Here is a 6,000-nt window from a genome sequence, read left to right as displayed (position 1 = left end):
TCTCTTTCTGACTTACTTCATTCTGTATGACAGACTCTAGGTCCATCCACCTCCATACAAATAACTCAGTTTCGTTCTTTTTTATGGCTGAGTAATATTCCACTGTATATATGTGCCACATCTTCTTTATCCATCCATCTGTCAATGTAGTCCAGGGACTTCTTGATGAGCATGTTTCTGTGCTGCTAAGTCAGGCACACACACCTGCACACCTGCCAGTTTCTTTTTTTATGAGTTATAAAATCATTATTTGTTTATTTAACTTATTTATTTTAATTATTATAAGAGGCTTTACTTCTCCAAACTGGAAACAATCCAAATATCTATCACAGGAGAATGGATAAAGAAATCACAATTTATTCCAACAATGGGCTACTTCTCAGCAGCAAACAGGAATGAACTACAGATACATGTAACTACAAGAATTCATCTCAAAAATGTTACGTAGAGTGAAAAAACATAAAAGGGTGCCTACCTTATACTACCATTTATATGCAGTTTTAGAAATGACAGAACAAATCTAATGGTGATACAGAACATTGGCTGTCGGGTCATGGGGAGGTGAACATGAGGACTGACTGGAAATGGGACGCGAGGAGGCTTTATGAGGTGTCAGAAATGGTCTATCTTTCGACGGGAAGGTGGGTTAAAGGTTATATACATTAAAATTCATTGCACGGTACACTTAAGGTCTGTGCATGTAAATCATGTCCAATAAAAACTGTTAGCTGTAGGTTATGTAATAATTGTTTATTAAAAGGTAGCTTTTCCAGAAATACAGATATGACTAGACATGCCAACTATTTAGATGTCCATATTCATGCGGACTATTGACTAACATTCAATAGACAAGAGCAGGATAATTTGGTAGAAGACAACAGATACCTTTGTTCTCGGACACTATGACCTTAAGGTAAGCAGTAACTTGAATCAAATGGTCCAGACTAGTAACTCCTTTAGTGACGCATTGTTATTCACAATGTTGTTTTTAAATGTAGTCTTTTTTCTTTTATTAAGAAAGAACTTCCAGAGCAATAAACTCCAGCTACTTATCTCACTCCGGTATTCTTCTTATTTTCAATACATGTCTATCATATTTGCTTACTGACTCGATTTCTTAAAAATATTCAAACTCAGAAGAACCTCTCCTCTTCTCTGTGATCACATTTACATCCCTTCAGCCAGCAGGACATCTCAAAACAATGTACTATTGTTGACGACGAGGATGGGGGTAACTCTGGGCAAACCCTCCACCACTCCTGGGAAGACAACTAAGGTGGCGAATCACCCTGGAGGCCGTGTGCTGCCCTCTTGAATCTGGTGATCAATCTCCCCTTAGAGTGTGGGGAGGACGGGGGGCAGCGGTGGAATTGGGGGCTTTGGGACTCCGCAGACTACCCCAAGGAGAATTGCTCAGATTTACCGACCCCATTGCTTGCCCCTCAAATCAGCAGAGCTGGAGGGAAAGGGAGAAACCCTACCCTCTCCCAAAATAAACAGCGGTGGGGACTCACTGCCCAGGTCCTATTTCTAGGCACAGAAACATTCCAAGTCTCTCTGAGCTCAGCTGTAACAGAAGCTCCTGGTATTACCACAATGCTTTAGAAAGCCCCATTTCTCTCCGCCTCACACTTGAGGTAGAACAGAAAGGGAGGGAGAAGGCAAAGGTAAATATTTTGTTCTCAGATATGAGCTTCCTCACAATTCTCAGCTGGTGCTTAATGGAAACCAGTGGGTGTGCTCTTGCCTAGTATGGCAGGAACTGCTCTTTCCTACGCTCTATGCTTTCCCTTCCTTCCAGACTTCCCTGTTTGGGGCTAGGTATATGTCTATTCAGAATAAGTACATTTCCCAGCATTCTCTGCAGGTGGATGTGACCAAGGGACCAAGTTCTGGCCAATGGAAAGTGTGTGGCAGCCTCCTGGAACTTTCCTTGAAAGCTAGCCAGCATGCCCTTTTTCTCCTTTATCCCCTTAAGCTTCCTGCTTCTCCAGTGGCAGAAAAGATGGCTAGAGCTCTTGCCACCATCTTAGATCATGAGGTCAAGGGTCACACTCTAGGGCCACACGCCGTGAGCTGGGAGGAGCCTGAGTTTTCAGTCCCTGAGGACTGCATAGAGCAGAGCTGCTATACCATGCTGGACTGCCACTTCCAGACTTCTTTCTTCTTAAGCCCATGTTCTGTCGCTCGTAGCTGAGTCTAATTGAAACTGAGGCAGGTGACATTCAGCAAGTCACTGAAAGCAAATGCATCAACCTGGATGGCATTCAGTGACGTCAAGCAAATTTTTTCAAAGGACTTCTCCTGAGGCCAGAAATATACTCTACGATGCTCAGTGAAAAGCATGATTTAGTGAAGAATCCTGAGAGGTGGGCCATCATATTCCAACTTCAGGGAGAACCTGTGCAGTCTGGGTGTTCACAGGTGTCCCAGTGGGTCAGAGGGCTGAGAGGATGAAATCTGTAGCCAAAGTGACAAGTCTCAACCCAGGTCACGTGCTGTCACCAACTTCATGTAATTCGATGCATATTAACTAATTTGAATTCTATAACCAGCAGAAGAGGATATCTGGGCAGGCACTTTTCCTTTAAAAACTAGCTGTCTCACATGATGCCTGTTACTCAACCTCTCTGGGTCTTTTTATCTGCAAAATGAAGGGCGAGACATCCCCCTAGAAAGGTGGTCCCCAAAAGCTCTGTGTGGCCTCTCCCGTTGCGGAGCACAGGCTCCGGACGCGCAGGCTCTGCGGCCATGGCTCACGGGCCCAGCCGCTCCGCGGCACGTGGGATCTTCCCGGACCGGGGCACGAACCCGCGTCCCCTGCATCGGCAGGCAGACTCTCAACCACCGCACCACCAGGGAAGCCCTATGGGGTGGTTTTGAATGTTTTCATCTAGCAAAGTTAAAAGTTGGCAACGCTCTTCCTCCCCTTCTTCCCTCTCCTTTCCTTCTCTTCCTTCTTCCTTCTCCTCTCCTTTGTCTACTTATTTTTCTGGGCCCAGCACTGGGCTGAGTACTTCAGACACTTTAACTCAGTCCTCACATCCATCCTAAGAGGCCAAAATTATCACCTTCTTTTTTTTCAGATGGAGAAACTAAAACTCAGAGAGAGTAGTAGATTACTCAAGGGCACACAGCTGGCAAAATGCATTCACTTAATCTCTAGTTTCCTGCCTGCATATTGAACAGGAATAAGATATTGCAACAGGTAAGAGTAAATGACATGACGTAAGTAAAGCATCTTTGTTTTCTAATTGCAAAGCTATAAGGCAATATCTTTGAAACAATTTCTCTACAAACAGGAGAGTTAAAAAATTTTTCTGTAAAAAACATACCTGTGTCCTTATGTGTAAACAGTGTAACTATGAAGAATATCTTAGTTTGAGGAAGTTTATTGTTACATTTTTGCAAAAGGTAAGGCACAACTATCTCCTGCTTCTCCAACATCTCAATTAAAAAAAGAAAATAATCAAGGAAAACAGTGAAATTAAAATTAAACAAATGCAAAAGCCTAAGGTTTTTGGAGAGAAAAATGACCATCATCTGTGTGTAGCACAGCATCTAGAGCATAGTGGGTACTTACAAACGGTAGCTTTCGTGTCGCTTCAGCAGCACATACTGTATACTAAAATCAGAACAATACAGAGAAGATTAGCATGGCCCCTGCTCAAGGATGACAAGCAAATTTGTGAACCGTTCATATTTTTTATGTATAACAAAATCACTTTGCTGTATAGCAGAAACTAACACAACATTGTAAATCAACTATACTTCAATTAAAGAAAAAAAAAACGACAACAAAAAACCCAGTAGCTTTCATTAATTCCTTCTGTCAGTACTTACTGAGCATCTAACATGTGCCAAATACTGTTATGTACCCTGAGATACAGCAGCTAAGAAAATAGACAAAAACCCTTCTCCCTGGAGCTGACGTTCTAGGGCTTGTTACCTCTGTGATTACATCCTCTGCTACAGCTTTCACCCAGGTGTACTCTCTCTGCTCACAGGAGGAAGGAGAGAGGCTCGTGGCCATGCTCCACTCTGCAGCCTTTCCGATGCCACAGCAGCGCAGACATGGGGGAGAAGAGGTGCTCTCTGGGGGAAAAGGAAAGGTGACGGGAGGAGGACCTGGATAAAGCCTGGAGGCTAGAAGAGTCTGGCAACCGGAGGACCAGGACCTGGGGTTGGAATCTTCCTCCCAGCAGTCTGGGCAAATCTGATGTCAGAGCAGAAAACCAAAGCTCTGCGGGTGGTGGTGCCTGCCTCTCCCTCCCACCTCCGGCCTCCATTCCACCCATGCCAGGAGGCCAGGTACCTTCTGGACTGATGGGAGGAATGTTGATAGTAGAAGATGGAAACTTCCCTTGGGCCCTTTGTGTCTCGGACCCCAGAGCTTTATAGGAGGAAAACGTAAAAAGTGAAAAGGTTTTGGGGCCAGAAGTTCTATTTCTGGCCTGTAACTTGCCATCTTTACCTCTTACCGCCTTTAAACCCTACTTCACTGGATTCTTGGAAGGATTAAAGGACTGGGTTCCTGTAAAGCACCTGCTCATAGTAGGTTAAGCATCCCTGTTGGGCTGGTTGGTTTGCCCAAGATTGGGATGAACAGATCGCTGGGAAGAGGAAGGGTGGGCTTCTTTTCCTCAGTGCCCTCCCTCACTTCCTGGCTGGGTCCACAGCCCAGTCCCCACACACTCTGCTCATTCCTGCTCTCCTATCTCCCAGGGTCCTCCCTCAGAGCAGACCCTGAAGCACCCCCAGAGAGCCCCTTGTATCCCAGGGAACCCAGTTTGCAAACTATGCAAAACTCTCCCAGAGAAATTTATTTCAGACTTTAGTACTAGCCTTTAAAAAAGAGTTAATGTTATTAACAACAAAAACCAAAAAAAGAGTTGTGAGTACAAGAAAACCAGGAACTCTGGGGATGGGCTCAGGCACTGAGATTTTTTTCAACAGCTCCCCAGGTGACTAAACCAGGGCTGGGAAGCATGGATTAAGGAGAATAATCACAACATAGAGGTAGTGCGTCAGTGCACAAATGCATAAGATGCTTTGGAAACACAGGTGAGTTAAAAATAAATTAAGCCTGGGCAAGGGAGAGGATGTCAGGAAAAGTCACAAAGGGGAGGTGACATCTGAGCTCAACTTTAAATGAGGGAAGGTGGTCTCTAGGGCCTCCCTACTTGAGATATGGTCTGCAGACCAGCAGCACTGATGTCTCCAGGACGCTCGTTAGAAACGCATAATCCTAGGTCCCCTCCCAGACCTACTGAATGATAATCTGCATTTTAACAAGGTCTACAGGGACTTTCCTGGTGGTCCAGGGGGTAAGATTCCGCACTCCCAATGCAGGGGGCCCAGGTTCAATCCCTGGTTGGAGAACTAGATCCTGCATGCATGCCACAACTAAGAGTCCGCATGCCGTAACTAAAGATCCCATGGGCCACAACTGAGACCCGGCACAGCCAAAATAAATAAATTAATTTAAAAAGTTTAAAAAATAAATAAAGTTTATTAACAAGGTCTCCAGGTTACTAATAGGCACGTTAAAGTGTGAGATGCCTTGGGCTAAATGCACAAGGTGAAGTGCATTTGCATCATAAACCTGGCCAGTTTAGATTCATCAATGGTTTCCTACACCTGAGGTTGGTTTTTCTATTTATCTTTTAAACCCCAAATGTAATGTTCTCAAGGGCTGACCCGAATGCCATTCCATGATGACATCTGCAGGTCTGAAGGTGAGGACTGAGTGTTTTAGTCAATCTGCTAGTGGAGAATGTATTTATACTACAGGTGTGGACACTCTCCGATGGCTCTGGAGGTTGGACAGGCTGGGATGTAGGGCCCTTCTCGCACCAGATTTAGCTCTCAGTGCAGATAGACCAGTGTACTCGCCCTCAGACACATGTTGGGCACACAGCCTTCCTTGTGGGTACCATTTTAACTTGTGTCACATTTCTTAGGGATTGGTGGGGAGTTGGGGGTGGGTAGGACCCTCTG

The sequence above is a fragment of the Leucopleurus acutus genome (assembly GCF_964270905.1).
Source record: "Leucopleurus acutus genome assembly, chromosome: 15".
NCBI lineage: Eukaryota > Metazoa > Chordata > Mammalia > Artiodactyla > Delphinidae > Leucopleurus > Leucopleurus acutus.
This window is presented reverse-complemented; position numbering follows the sequence as displayed.